Raw genomic sequence first — 16896 nt, forward strand, 5'->3', positions numbered from 1 at the left:
TACTATCCTTTACTCTGGTTCTATCTATTACTAGCTTCCAATTAATCTATCTTAATTATCTTCCTAACCACTTTCTATACTTATCAACTATTTCATTTCTTCTTATTAATTTGTGAAATTCATGCTTGTGCGCTTCTTGTATGGTGTTTGATTGTTCATGAGGTAAGTTGCACCTTCACTGTTTTAAATATTCGTTGAACTATTACTTTTCATATTCAAACAATAATTGGAGCACTTGTAGTAATCTTTCCCCCTTTTTTTTTTTTCAGGTTACCTGTTATCTGTGCCATTCGACGAACAGTGTCACGCTTTCATAGTCTTGCTATGACGTTTAGTAGTGTTGCCTCTTGTATTAAGGCGATCGAAGTTAATCCATTTATTTACTTTCAGCTGGCTGTCGTACATGGTGTTCCGCAAACAGGGATCCATGGCCTATTTTGCACGTAAATCTTTTGTATAGCGATTACTTGTTCGCAAGGTGACTTTCACTTTCACTATTTTAGTTATTCATTGAATTAACACATTTTATATTCAGACAATAATCGGAGCACACTTAATAGTTTTCTTTTTCCCTTTTAGGTTTTCACTATCTGTATTAATTATCTTCCTAACCACTTTCTATACTTATCAACTATTTCATTTCTTCTTACTAATTTGTGAAATTCATGCTTGTGCACTTCTTTGTATGGTGTTTGATTGTTCATGAGGTAAGTTGCACCTTCACTGTTTTAAATATTCGTTGAACTATCACGTTTCATATTCAAACAATAATTGGAGCACTTGTAGTAATCCTTCTCCCCCTTTTTTTTTTTTCAGGTTACCTGTTATCTGTGTTATTCGACGTACAGTGTCACGCTTTCACAGTCTTGCTATGACGTTTAGTAGTGTTGTATCTTGCATCAAGGCGATCGAAGTTAATCCATTTATTTACTTTCAGCTGGCTGTCGTACATGGTGTTCCGCAAACAGGGATCCATGACCTATTTTGCACGTAAACCTTTTGTATAGTGATTACTTGTTCGCAAGGTAATTTTCACTTCCACTCTTTTAATTATTCATGGAATTAACACGTTTTATACACATAATAATCTTCCCTTTTCTTTTAGGTTTCCTCTATCTGTATTATTCAACGAACAGAGTCACACTTGCTTCTGTTTTAACCACAATATAATTATGACATTTAGTAACCTTGTATTTTGCACTGAAACAATTGAAACTAATTTATTCACTTATTTTAGGTATCTGCAATACATTACGTTCCACAAACAAGGATTCACAACCTATATTTGCACGTACACCTTCTTGCATGTTGATTACTTGTTCACAAGGTAACTTTCACTTTCACTATTTTAATTATTCATTGAATTAACACATTTTATATTCAAACAATAATCGGAGCACACTTAATAATTTTCTTTTTCCTTTTTAGGTTTCCACTATCTGTATTATTCGACGAACAGTGTCACTCTTCCTTCTGATTTGATCACAATATTGTTATAACATTTAGTAATATTGTATTTTGCATTGAAACACTTGAAGTTAATTCATTCATTTATTTCAGCTGGCTGTCGTACATTGTATTCCGCAAACAGGGATCCATAACCTATATTTGCACATACATTTTCTTGTATGATGATTACTTGTTCACAAGGTAAATTTCACTTTCACTATTTTAATTATTCATTGAATTAACACATTTTATATTCAAACAATAATCGGAGCACACTTAATAATTTTCTTTTTCCTTTTTAGGTTTCCACTATCTGTATTATTCGACGAACAGTGTCACACTTCCTTTTCTTCATTTTAGTTTTTATTCTGCGCCAACACGCAAGTTTACTGACACCGATCCAATTATCCAATTGCTTGCCAATAGCATTTAAAATACAAATTTTTGAAAATGCCGTAGCTATATTAACCCAAATATATTTTAGATATAGTATAGTGTGATACCATCTATATTTTCCAAGAGGAATCATAAGATTAGCACTCATGTTATCTACGTCAAATGCTAGATGTAACAACCAATGAAGTATTTTTAATCCAATTATAATCCAATGGCTAGCGTACTTATTCGAATTTTTATATATATCCTTGACTGGTGATTCCCTATTTTCTCCCTTTTTATTTCCTTGAACACGTTGAACTTGCGTTCTTTCGGCTTGAAAATGTTTAGAATCCTTTTCCTTAGTTATCCATTCTTCTTTATTTACTTTATTCGCAACACGTTGATTTTTCTCTAGCTTTTCAGGATGAATAGTTTCACTGGAAGTGCTTATTATAATTAAATTATTATTTATTTGTACGGAACGTTTAGGAATATTTTCGGTAGATTTAGAATTATTCTTTGAATTTTTATTACAAACCTTTCTGCTTATAGATTCTGTTTCGGATATAGGAATAGGCATACTTTTATTCTCTGTAGTCTGATCTTCCTTGCAATTTACTGGCTTGGCTTTGAGTCCGATTAAATTATTTTTTGATGGTTTTATAAAAATTTTTGAGTGAGATACACTCGCTATCTCTTTTTCTATTATGTTTGAAACATTCACGAAATTCGTGGAGCCTTGCTTTTGTATCTTTGCCAAGTCGAACGTGGAGAGGCACTTCGCACTTCCCAGCGGGTCCAATATCTCCGTGGTATTAGGCAGTGGATAATCGTTGCCTATCGTTTCGTCGTTCAGTTTTCTAATTTCCGATTCTTCTGCAAGTTCCTTGGCATTAGTATTGTTTATCTTGTTTGGGAGTTCGGAAAATTTCTCGCTGATGATCCTGTCTGTGGTGTCGTGCGTCCTGTTACTATTTAAAGTGACGTTATCCCTTATCACAGCAACGGAATGGTGTTTGCGTTGAAAAGTTGATTGATTCAAATGATCGTCATCCCTCTTTTGACTTAGATTTCTGTCGAGGTATTTACTTATGCATTTTTCTTCCCAGATTATTGCTCTTGCTCCTTTCCTGGCATCTTCCTCTATTCCCGGATTGTTTAGATATTTCCGCGACGGCGGTACAAATCTCCAATCCCTGTGGTTGTTTCCGGTGTACTTACTATTGTATGGGGAATGAGCGTTGTTTCGGTTATAATTATTCGGAGGTGTCGGACGCTGGTATCGTATTCTATCGTTCACTTGTTTTAATTCTCGTGTTGCTTTCACTGCTTGGCGGTTATTCCTGATATTGTTGTTAGCGTTCGGAGGACGTACGTTATTGCGTCTGTAATAGTTTGAGGGAGTCGGTCGTGTGGGTCGCGTTCTATCGGTTATTTGTTTCAATTCGTGTGCTGCATGGACGGCCTGACGATATGCGTCTTCTAAAGTGTGGTATCCTGCTAGCTTTACTCGCATATATACCTCGTTCGGAAGTCCTTTAACAAAAGCTTCTCTTACCTCCCAATCTATAGTTTCTTGGATATCGGGGGAAATGATTCCGTAGTCGCCCTTTTCTCCGTCCATTATTGCCAATCTAAGGTTTCTAACTCGGTCCATATAATCTAATATGTGTTCCCCGGGTCGTTGAAATATCGTTCCTAATTCCCCTCTATATTCATTAAGAGATTTCCTTGGGCCGAATAGGTCCTTTAATTTATTTCCAAAATCGTTTAGGCTCCTTAATTCCGTATCTTCGATGGCGAGGAACGCGTGTCCACGGAGTTTATTGGTTAATAATTTTACTAATTGTGGTTCTTGGTACCTAGGAATCATATTTCGCGCGCGCTCGCAAGCTCTTAAAAAATGAAATACCGATGGTCGATAGCCGTCGAACACTGGCACCGATACGATCGCGTCTTTTACTTTAATTGACTGGGTAAATCCACTCGGCTGGGCCGTCTCTTGTTGTGTCGTAGGCGACGATGCGGGTATATTAGATTCTTGCTTTGCTTTGAGTTCATACACGCCATTTTGTAGTTCAACGAGTTTTGTATTCATGTCGCGAAAATTCGCATCCCATGCTTTGAGTTTTTCCGATAACGTCAAGACTAAGTCTTCGTCTAATGATTCTAGTCCGGTCGCCATTATTTCTTAGGTATATAATTTATTGATAAATGTAACAACTTTAATCCTCTGTGGAGCGTATCCCACCGCTGCCACCAAAAATTATAACCCTCTAATGTTACGTTCCTGTTTGTTTGAATTGATTTTAAACCGTTGAATTCGCAAGATTTTTTTTTTTTTTTTTTTTTTATTTGTTTTAATTTTAATTAGTTTTTTTTTGTGTTTGTTTTAATTTATTTTGTTTTGTTTTAATTTAATTTAATTTAGTTCGATTTAGTTGAGTTTCGTCAGGAGGGGAAAATTTACACGATATAATTATATTTAAGATATTGAATCAAGGTTTTCGATTAAAATCTATTTCTAAGTTGAAAGTTTATTGTTACGTACTCGTTTAAAGTCAATTCAAACTTTTGATTTTAATTTAATCTGAAGGGAAAGATTTAAATTTAATTGGCTGTATAAGAAATATTTCTCACACGGTAGTTGCTGCCACCAGAAACAGTCTGAGGACTGTTTCGAATAGAAAAATTTCCTTGTACTTATTTTCGAAATAATCTATTGATAAATTAATTACTTATGGATAGCGTTGACTAGTGTTAGGCTACTGATAAAATAATTTCCACGTTTTTCGGCTAACCTGCTATGTGCAGGGATACTCGCACGGGAGAGGATTAAAGTTGGATAAAAATAAGTATTCGATTTGGTCGCACGGAATTTATCTAAACTTCAGTATAGAATTATTTAGAATTATATATATATATATACATATATATATATGTGTATGTATATATCTGTATGTAGGAATTATTTGAGAGTTCGGTTCAATTTCGTTGTATAGAATTTATTTAGATTTGAATATGGAATTATTCAAGTTGTTATATATATATATATATATATATATAGCGTTTTAGGGACGGTAAAACAAGAGTGTTCGCGTTAATGGATTGGTTAAGATTTTGAATTTTCTTCGTTTGATGCAAATTTTATCTTTACGTTTCCTTCTCCTCCTCTCTTAATTTCGCCAATGGATCTATCATTGAACTGGACTTTAGTTCATTTGTTAGGGTGATTTTTTACCGTTTCGATTTTCTTGCCTTCCGAATTGAGTGATCACGAGAAAATGATTTCAATGATCCTCTCTGTGTGAGGTTCGTGTGATTTCGCAAGCCTTGCCCAAAGATGGGCAGTATTTTGCCAACAGTGGGAGGAGGAATGCGAAGATCAATAGATGGTTCGATAGTCGAAACACCGTTATCCACAACCCAACACAGCGAATGATCCTTCGGTTAAGATTCAGAAGGGAATTATTCTGTTTTATAATCGTATACAACGATGGCAAGAATGAAAATATCGGTTAATTAGATCTAATGATGATAGTCTTCTCTGCGTAAGACTCGTGTGATTTCGCAAGCCTTGCCCAAAGACGGGCAATGTTTTGCCAACAGTGGGAGGAGGAATGCGAAGATCAATGAGTGTTTCAGTAATTGAAGACACCGTTTTCGCAAGCCTACGCAGCGAATGACCCTTTGTTTATTCTCAAAATTGAAACGAAATTGAATGTATTAATTGATGATAAGTAAATCGGATTCGGTTCCTGGATGTGGCGAAATTACTAGAGAAGAAGGAAATTTTATAAAAATTGAGACTCTTACCTTGTTCCGTCAGGGGCCATCGGCTCGCAATAGTCGTCGGTGAAATTTTTTTTTTATTTGGTTTAGTTATTCGACTCAGGTATAATTATTATTAGAACTTTAGTTTATTTATTTTGATTAGAAATACACTCTGAATAAGCTTGCGGCTTATTTATTCGGATAAACGTCGCGGGTATAAATATATTTATTTATAAGGATGTTTTTAAATCTCGCCAATGAAATGAACACTTAGAAAGATTTCTAACTTAATTTGTGACTTAAACTGAGCAATTAATAAGAGACCGTCGAGGTGCAATGCGCGAATGACGACAATATATTGACAACAAAATAACAAGCCGAAACGTAACGTACAATTAACGACAAAGTAATGGACCGAAACGTAACGTATAATTCGCGACAGAATAATGGACGATGTTCTGTGTTGCTGCGTTTATTTATAATAACATCCCCCACAGGGTGGCGGTCAACTGGTGGTTCGCTTCCGTGGGAATCGGGATGCTGCAGTTTGGGGTTCCCGAACTCGTACGTGAGAGAATGCAAATTCTGTAATCGTTGATGTCTCCTTTGCTTCGTTATCTTGTCTTTTAACTTCCAGATTCCCATCGCGGGTACGTGAGAAAATGCAAAAATCTGTATTTCGACTTAGTTCCCATCGGTTCTATTTTCTGCTGAGGTAGCGTCTAGGAGGCTTGGAGCTTTCCATGCTGGTCTAGTCTTTTCTCGAGAATTTTTATGTTAATACTGTGGGAATAATTTTTGTTCTTCGGCGCGTGGAAGGGCCGGTGGCTAGAGTCTCATTATTATATCGACACTTGCTCCGGCAACACGCGCGATCCGCCACTCTCCCGCAATAAGGATTTCTTCTGATTTATCTTCCGTGAGTTTGGTTTTGAAGAATATTTCCATGCTATGGTTGCTTCCGGGATTTAATTTGATTTTCGATATTTGCTGTTTTCGTGGTTTTGATCTCTTTTCCTATTTTGTTGTTTCAGCGCAAGAGAAAGTGGGATTCCGAAGAACCGTGTGTGATTCCGAACGATGTATTCAGCGCATGACGCGTTGGCAGTTCCATCCTGAAGCTTCTTGATTTCGATTTTGCCGCTTTGGATATACCCCGTTCATATGTTAGTTATATATATATATATATATTTATTTATTTATACATTTTAAATATATTTCTTTAGTTTTATATTTTCTTTTTACTCCATTATATATATATATATATTTTTTATACAAAGTAATTTTCGCATAATAAAATTGTTAACAATGTGTTTTATGATTCATTTCTCGCGGCTGATTTCCACCAATCCCCGGCCTTCCTGTCCCGTGTCTTTATTTATTGCTACCTCGGCTCGACGTTCCATTTTGTATTAAATATTTATTTTCGCTGTTCTTTCCTTTTCCTTTTCTTTTCTTTTCCCTATCGAAGGTATAATTTTATTATTATTATTTTTTTTGTAACACGTACGAATCAGTGCGCGCATGTTTCAAAATGGCCGCTCGTGAACGTCCCTCGCATACAGTGACTTCTATTGATCTCGGATCTATTTATCGATTATGTGTAAATCTTGTTTCGGCGTTTTGACGTATAGTTGAATTGAGAAATATTGTATTTTGTATTTATCTAATGTGTATAATTATTGCGTGTGTTCCGACGTGCGCGTATAAATCTAACATGGCTGCTCGCAAATGTCATCAGTGAGGTTACAGTGGCGGGTCTTTAGTTTTATCGAACTGATTTTTCTGTCTGTCGCTCGTTTTCCCTTATTCTACCGCAATTAGACTATATATTTATTGTTATTATTATTGTTAAAATGACAATAGTATTGTTCATGTGAATATATATATATATATATATATTTATATTGTGTGTCATTTTAATGTGACTAATGTTTTGTAATTTTTTCGATAGTGCTATTTATTGTGCTAAGTAGTTTATTTTATAGTGTTCAATAATATAAAACACACACAAACGTATATATATATATATATATATATATGCATATACATGTTTCTTGTAGTGGTGTAGTTTCATACGAAGTGAAATGTTAATTGTTTATTTTATGTTTACTAGATTGTTAATTTTGATTTAGTAGAATAGAACACGCATACACACATATAAGTATATATGTATATATTTCTGATAGTGTGACTTTTCATATAAATTCTTTAATTGTGTATTTGAGGTTATATGTCAATTATTTGTTTTCATATATACATATATGTTTTGTAATGTGACAACGTAGTATTGAGAGTTTTATTTCTATCGTTTACCAGATTATTATGTGTTTGATATGGTTTACATATTTATGCTGTACGCATTTCTCCCAGTCGAGGCGGTGTTAATTATTTTTGAACGTTTTAGCCTGTCGATAGGTTGTTACTTAGTCCCTAGTGTTGCGTTGTGTGTTCTATTTCTTTTATATTCATTTTTGTGTTAGCAATTCTTCAAGTCGTTGCGGTGTCAATTATTTTGAACGTTTTAGCCTGTCGATAGGTTGTTACTTAGTCCCTAGTGTTGCGTTGTGTGTTCTATTTCTTTTATATTCATTTAGATTATTAGTAGTAGTTTGGTTTAGAGTGTAGATTATATATTTATATATTTATATATATAGACATGCATGTTACGTAATGTAGTTCTCATTTATAATTATTTTACCCGAATGTTGGCTAGTTTTAAGTATGTATCTTAAATTAATAATTTTAATTTAATAATGTAGAGTGCGCACACATATATATATATTTCTGACGATGTAACCTCTATTTCTTTAATAATGCAATATTGTATGTTTTATGTATTCGTTAGACTATAAGTTCATTGATTTTATATACTCATATATTTATAGTTTGGTAATGTTGGATTTGTATTATTAGTATAGTATTGGAAGTATTGTTTCTAATATTTTCTGGGTTATTACATGTTTGGCATATATGTTTATATTTATATGTAACTCTCCAAGTTGTTGCTGCGTTGATTGAATAAAATATATTTATATACACATATATTCCTGGTGTTTCAATTATTTTCCTTTTGTAGTTATTCTTATTTCTTGATTTACTCGTTTGGTTCGCGACTCGTTTAATTCATTAATTAATTTTTATTTACTGATTTAAATTCTATCTTTTGTATTTTACATATTCCGTCTTCGTTGATTGATTGTAGTATATCTTCTTGTTGCTCCTTTTCCTTTATTTTGCAAATTTGTCATATATAATCCTTCTTATTCTTGGTTTATTTGATTGGTTCGTATCTAGTCCAGTTTATTAATTGATTTTATTTACTTTATTTTATACTGATAGTTGGATTTATTTGTCGCCCTCATTTGTTAATTTTTTATTTTGTTTTGTAGTAGCGTGTGTTCCTTGGTGTATACAAATTTTTCTCGCGCTGATTTGCGTATAGTAATTTTGTATCTTCGTTACGGCACGTGCGGAGCGCGGGACGTGACACTCGCAAATCTCGATGATTTCGACGATTTTGAAGAAAACTGACCGTCATTTCCTTCCCATTTGAGATATTTCGACGTTTAAGCGCTCTTTTTACTCCATTTAACGTGCAGAATGCAATGCACAACCGTTTAACCGTCGAAACAAGCGGAACAGCTCGCAAATCTCGATGATTTCGTCGATTTTGATGAAAACTGACCGTCATTTCCTTCCCGTTTAAGATATTTCGACGTTTAAGTGCTCATTCTACTCCATTTAACGTGCAGAATGCAATGCACTACCTTTTAACCGTCGAAACAAGCGGAACAGCTCGCAAATCTCGATGATTTCGTCGATTTTGATGAAAACTGACCGTCATTTAATTCCCGTTTGAGATATTTCGACGTTTAAACGCTCATTTCACTCCTTTTTACGTGCAGAATGTAATAAACAACCGTTTAACCGTCGAAACAAGCGGAACAGCTCGCAAATCTCGATGATTTCGTCGATTTTGATGAAAACTGACCGTCATTTCCTTCCCGTTTCTGATTTTTCGACGTTTTGGCGCTCTTTTTACTCCTTTTTACATGCAGAATGCAATACACGCCAATTTGAGTGTCGAAACAAGCGGAACAGCTTTCAAATCTCGATGATTTCGTCGATTTTGACCAAAACTAACCGTCATTTCCTTCCCGTTTGAGATATTTCGACGTTTAAGCGCTCTTTTTACTCCATTTAACGTGCAGAATGCAATGCACAACCGTTTAACCATCGAAACAAGCGGAACAGCTCGCAAATCTCGATGATTTCGTCGATTTTGATTAAAACTGACCGTCATTTCCTTCCCGTTTGAGATATTTCGATGTTTAAGCGCTGTTTTTACTCCTTTTAACGTGCAGAATGCAATGCACAACCGTTTAACCGTCGAAACAAGCGGAACAGCTCGCAAATCTCGATGATTTCGTCGATTTTGATGAAAACTGACCGTCATTTCCTTCCCGTTTGTGATACTTCGACGTTTTAGCGCTCTTTTTACTCCTTTTTACATGCAGAATGCAATACACGCCAATTTGAGTGTCGAAACAAGCGGAACAGCTTTCAAATCTCGATGATTTCGTCGATTTTGACCAAAACTAACCGTCATTTCCTTCCCGTTTGAGATATTTCGACGTTTAAGCGCTCTTTTTACTCCATTTAACGTGCAGAATGCAATGCACAACCGTTTAACCGTCGAAACAAGCGGAACAGCTCGCAAATCTCGATGATTTCGTCGATTTTGATTAAAACTGACCGTCATTTCCTTCCCGTTTGAGATATTTCGATGTTTAAGCGCTCTTTTTACTCCTTTTAACGTGCAGAATGCAATGCACAACCGTTTAACCGTCGAAACAAGCGGAACAGCTCGCAAATCTCGATGATTTCGTCGATTTTGATGAAAACTGACCGTCATTTCCTTCCCGTTTGTGATACTTCGACGTTTAAACGCTCATTTCACTCCTTTTTACTTGCAGAATGTTTTAAACAACCGCTTAACCGTCGAAACAAGCGGAACAGCTCGCAAATCTCGATGATTTCGTCGATTTTGACGAAAACTGACCGTCATTTCCTTCCCGTTTGAGAAATTTCGACGTTTAAGCGCTCTTTTTACTCCATTTAACGTGCAGAATGTAATGCATGGCAGTTTCAACGTCTAAACAAGCGAAACAGCTCGCAAATCTCGATGATTTCGTCGATTTTGACCAAAACTAACAGTCATTTCCTTCCCGTTTGAGATATTTCGACGTTTTAGCGCTCTTTTTACTCCTTTTTACGTGCAGAATGCAATACACGCTAGTTTCAGCTTCGAAACAAGCGGAACAGCTCGCAAATCTCGATGATTTCGTCGATTTTGATGAAAACTGACCGTCATTTCCTTCCCGTTTGTGATACTTCGACGTTTTAGCGCTCTTTTTACTCCTTTTTACATGCAGAATGCAATACACGCCAATTTGAGTGTCGAAACAAGCGGAACAGCTTTCAAATCTCGATGATTTCGTCGATTTTGACCAAAACTAACCGTCATTTCCTTCCCGTTTGAGATATTTCGACGTTTAAGCGCTCTTTTTACTCCATTTAACGTGCAGAATGCAATGCACAACCGTTTAACCGTCGAAACAAGCGGAACAGCTCGCAAATCTCGATGATTTCGTCGATTTTGATTAAAACTGACCGTCATTTCCTTCCCGTTTGAGATATTTCGATGTTTAAGCGCTCTTTTTACTCCTTTTAACGTGCAGAATGCAATGCACAACCGTTTAACCGTCGAAACAAGCGGAACAGCTCGCAAATCTCGATGATTTCGTCGATTTTGATGAAAACTGACCGTCATTTCCTTCCCGTTTGTGATACTTCGACGTTTAAACGCTCATTTCACTCCTTTTTACTTGCAGAATGTTTTAAACAACCGCTTAACCGTCGAAACAAGCGGAACAGCTCGCAAATCTCGATGATTTCGTCGATTTTGACGAAAACTGACCGTCATTTCCTTCCCGTTTGAGAAATTTCGACGTTTAAGCGCTCTTTTTACTCCATTTAACGTGCAGAATGTAATGCATGGCAGTTTCAACGTCTAAACAAGCGAAACAGCTCGCAAATCTCGATGATTTCGTCGATTTTGACCAAAACTAACAGTCATTTCCTTCCCGTTTGAGATATTTCGACGTTTTAGCGCTCTTTTTACTCCTTTTTACGTGCAGAATGCAATACACGCTAGTTTCAGCTTCGAAACAAGCGGAACAGCTCGCAAATCTCGATGATTTCGTCGATTTTGATGAAAACTGACCGTCATTTCCTTCCCGTTTGTGATATTTCGACGTTTAAGCGCTCTTTTTACTCCATTTAACGTGCAGAATGCAATGCACAACCGTTTAACCGTCGAAACAAGCGGTACAGCTCGCAAATCTCGATGATTTCGACGATTTTGAAGAAAACTGACCGTCATTTCCTTCCCATTTGAGATATTTCGACGTTTAAGCGCTCTTTTTACTCCATTTAACGTGCAGAATGCAATGCACAACCGTTTAACCGTCGAAACAAGCGGAACAGCTCGCAAATCTCGATGATTTCGTCGATTTTGATGAAAACTGACCGTCATTTCCTTCCCGTTTAAGATATTTCGACGTTTAAGTGCTCATTCTACTCCATTTAACGTGCAGAATGCAATGCACAACCTTTTAACCGTCGAAACAAGCGGAACAGCTCGCAAATCTCGATGATTTCGTCGATTTTGATTAAAACTGACCGTCATTTCCTTCCCGTTTGTGATATTTGGACGTTTAAACGCTCATTTCACTCCTTTTTACTTGCAGAATGTATTAAACCACCGCTTATCCGTCGAAACAAGCGGAACAGCTCGCAAATCTCGATGATTTCGTCGATTTTGATGAAAACTGACCGTCATTTCCTTCCCGTTTGAGATTTTTCGACGTTTTAGCGCTCTTTTTACTCCTTTTAACGTGCAGAATGCAATGCACAACCGTTTAACCGTCGAAACAAGCGGAACAGCTCGCAAATCTCGATGATTTCGTCGATTTTGATGAAAACTGACCGTCATTTCCTTCCCGTTTGTGATACTTCGACGTTTAAACGCTCATTTCACTCCTTTTTACTTGCAGAATGTATTAAACAACCGCTTAACCGTCGAAACAAGCGGTACAGCTCGCAAATCTCGATGATTTCGACGATTTTGAAGAAAACTGACCGTCATTTCCTTCCCATTTGAGATATTTCGACGTTTAAGCGCTCTTTTTACTCCATTTAACGTGCAGAATGCAATGCACAACCGTTTAACCGTCGAAACAAGCGGAACAGCTCGCAAATCTCGATGATTTCGTCGATTTTGATGAAAACTGACCGTCATTTAATTCCCGTTTGAGATATTTCGACGTTTAAACGCTCATTTCACTCCTTTTTACGTGCAGAATGTAATAAACAACCGTTTAACCGTCGAAACAAGCGGAACAGCTCGCAAATCTCGATGATTTCGTCGATTTTGATGAAAACTGACCGTCATTTCCTTCCCGTTTGTGATATTTCGACGTTTAAACGCTCATTTCACTCCTTTTTACTTGCAGAATGTATTAAACAACCGCTTAACCGTCGAAACAAGCGGAACAGCTCGCAAATCTCGATGATTTCGTCGATTTTGATGAAAACTGACCGTCATTTCCTTCCCGTTTGAGATTTTTCGACGTTTTAGCGCTCTTTTTACTCCTTTTTACGTGCAGAATGTATTAAACAACCGCTTAACCGTCGAAACAAGCGGAACAGCTCGCAAATCTCGATGATTTCGTCGATTTTGATGAAAACTGACCGTCATTTCCTTCCCGTTTGTGATATTTCGACGTTTAAGCGCTCTTTTTACTCCATTTAACGTGCAGAATGCAATGCACAACCGTTTAACCGTCGAAACAAGCGGAACAGCTCGCAAATCTCGATGATTTCGTCGATTTTGATGAAAACTGACCGTCATTTCCTTCCCGTTTGAGATTTTTCGACGTTTTAGCGCTCTTTTTACTCCTTTTTACATGCAGAATGCAATACACGCCAATTTGAGTGTCGAAACAAGCGGAACAGCTTTCAAATCTCGATGATTTCGTCGATTTTGACCAAAACTAACCGTCATTTCCTTCCCGTTTGAGATATTTCGACGTATAAGCGCTCTTTTTACTCCATTTAACGTGCAGAATGCAATGCACAACCGTTTAACCGTCGAAACAAGCGGAACAGCTCGCAAATCTCGATGATTTCGTCGATTTTGATTAAAACTGACCGTCATTTCCTTCCCGTTTGAGATATTTCGACGTTTAAGCGCTCTTTTTACTCCTTTTAACGTGCAGAATGCAATGCACAACCGTTGAACCGTCGAAACAAGCGGAACAACTCGCAAATCGCTTTGATTTCGCCGATTTTGATGAAAACTGACCGTCATTTAATTCCCGTTTGTGATATTTCGACGTTTAAACGCTCATTTCACTCCTTTTTACTTGCAGAATGTATTAAACAGCCGCTTAACCGTCGAAACAAGCGGAACAGCTCGCAAATCTCGATGATTTCGTCGATTTTGATGAAAACTGACCGTCATTTCCTTCCCGTTTAAGATATTTCGACGTTTAAGTGCTCATTCTACTCCATTTAACGTGCAGAATGCAATGCACAACCTTTTAACCGTCGAAACAAGCGGAACAGCTCGCAAATCTCGATGATTTCGTCGATTTTGATGAAAACTGACCGTCATTTCCTTCCCGTTTGAGATATTTCGATGTTTAAGCGCTGTTTTTACTCCTTTTAACGTGCAGAATGCAATGCACAACCGTTTAACCGTCGAAACAAGCGGAACAGCTCGCAAATCTCGATGATTTCGTCGATTTTGATGAAAACTGACCGTCATTTCGTTCCCGTTTGAGATATTTCGACGTTTAAGCGCTCTTTTTACTCCTTTTAACGTGCAGAATGCAATGCACAACCGTTTAACCGTCGAAACAAGCGGAACAGCTCGCAAATCTCGATGATTTCGTCGATTTTGACGAAAACTGACCGTCATTTCCTTCCCGTTTGAGATTTTTCGACGTTTTAGCGCTCTTTTTACTCCTTTTTACGTGCAGAATGCAATACACGCCAGTTGCAGCGTCGAAACAAGCGGAACAGCTCGCAAATCTCGATGATTTCGTCGATTTTGAAGAAAACTGACCGTCATTTCCTTCCCATTTGAGATATTTCGACGTTTAAGCGCTCTTTCTACTCCATTTAACGTGCAGAATGCAATGCACAACCTTTTAACCGTCGAAACAAGCGGAACAGCTCGCAAATCGCTTTGATTTCGCCGATTTTGATGAAAACTGACCGTCATTTAATTCCCGTTTGTGATATTTCGACGTTTAAACGCTCATTTCACTCCTTTTTACTTGCAGAATGTATTAAACAACCGCTTAACCGTCGAAACAAGCGGTACAGCTCGCAAATCTCGATGATTTCGACGATTTTGAAGAAAACTGACCGTCATTTCCTTCCCATTTGAGATATTTCGACGTTTAAGCGCTCTTTTTACTCCATTTAACGTGCAGAATGCAATGCACAACCGTTTAACCGTCGAAACAAGCGGAACAGCTCGCAAATCTCGATGATTTCGTCGATTTTGATGAAAACTGACCGTCATTTCCTTCCCGTTTAAGATATTTCGACGTTTAAGTGCTCATTCTACTCCATTTAACGTGCAGAATGCAATGCACTACCTTTTAACCGTCGAAACAAGCGGAACAGCTCGCAAATCTCGATGATTTCGTCGATTTTGATGAAAACTGACCGTCATTTAATTCCCGTTTGAGATATTTCGACGTTTAAACGCTCATTTCACTCCTTTTTACGTGCAGAATGTAATAAACAACCGTTTAACCGTCGAAACAAGCGGAACAGCTCGCAAATCTCGATGATTTCGTCGATTTTGATGAAAACTGACCGTCATTTCCTTCCCGTTTCTGATTTTTCGACGTTTTGGCGCTCTTTTTACTCCTTTTTACATGCAGAATGCAATACACGCCAATTTGAGTGTCGAAACAAGCGGAACAGCTTTCAAATCTCGATGATTTCGTCGATTTTGACCAAAACTAACCGTCATTTCCTTCCCGTTTGAGATATTTCGACGTTTAAGCGCTCTTTTTACTCCATTTAACGTGCAGAATGCAATGCACAACCGTTTAACCGTCGAAACAAGCGGAACAGCTCGCAAATCTCGATGATTTCGTCGATTTTGATTAAAACTGACCGTCATTTCCTTCCCGTTTGAGATATTTCGATGTTTAAGCGCTCTTTTTACTCCTTTTAACGTGCAGAATGCAATGCACAACCGTTTAACCGTCGAAACAAGCGGAACAGCTCGCAAATCTCGATGATTTCGTCGATTTTGATGAAAACTGACCGTCATTACCTTCCCGTTTGTGATACTTCGACGTTTAAACGCTCATTTCACTCCTTTTTACTTGCAGAATGTATTAAACAACCGCTTAACCGTCGAAACAAGCGGAACAGCTCGCAAATCTCGATGATTTCGTCGATTTTGACGAAAACTGACCGTCATTTCCTTCCCGTTTGAGAAATTTCGACGTTTAAGCGCTCTTTTTACTCCATTTAACGTGCAGAATGTAATGCATGGCAGTTTCAACGTCTAAACAAGCGAAACAGCTCGCAAATCTCGATGATTTCGTCGATTTTGACCAAAACTAACAGTCATTTCCTTCCCGTTTGAGATATTTCGACGTTTTAGCGCTCTTTTTACTCCTTTTTACGTGCAGAATGCAATACACGCTAGTTTCAGCTTCGAAACAAGCGGAACAGCTCGCAAATCTCGATGATTTCGTCGATTTTGATGAAAACTGACCGTCATTTCCTTCCCGTTTGTGATATTTCGACGTTTAAGCGCTCTTTTTACTCCATTTAACGTGCAGAATGCAATGCACAACCGTTTAACCGTCGAAACAAGCGGAACAGCTCGCAAATCTCGATGATTTCGTCGATTTTGATTAAAACTGACCGTCATTTCCTTCCCGTTTGAGATATTTCGATGTTTAAGCGCTGTTTTTACTCCTTTTAACGTGCAGAATGCAATGCACAACCGTTCAACCGTCGAAACAAGCGGAACAGCTCGCAAATCTCGATGATTTCGTCGATTTTGATGAAAACTGACCGTCATTTCCTTCCCGTTTGTGATACTTCGACGTTTAAACGCTCATTTCACTCCTTTTTACTTGCAGAATGTATTAAACAACCGCTTAACCGTCGAAACAAGCGGAACAC

At 37.4% G+C, this 16896-nt stretch overlaps 1 long non-coding RNA gene across 1 annotated transcript; it reads right to left on the reverse strand.

Annotated features, from left to right (window-relative positions):
- Positions 1-931: 931 nt before the first annotated feature.
- Positions 932-1524, reverse strand: LOC138189454 (uncharacterized). The gene is made up of 2 exons (XR_011176047.1): positions 1298-1524; positions 932-996 (listed from the first exon to the last, which is right to left on the reverse strand). It is a non-coding gene; the product is annotated as an uncharacterized LOC138189454 (long non-coding RNA).
- Positions 1525-16896: the final 15372 nt, after the last annotated feature.

Source organism: Bombus flavifrons, unplaced genomic scaffold, assembly GCF_040668555.2.
Source record: "Bombus flavifrons isolate JBK064 unplaced genomic scaffold, iyBomFlav1_principal scaffold0049, whole genome shotgun sequence".
Classification (NCBI taxonomy): domain Eukaryota; kingdom Metazoa; phylum Arthropoda; class Insecta; order Hymenoptera; family Apidae; genus Bombus; species Bombus flavifrons.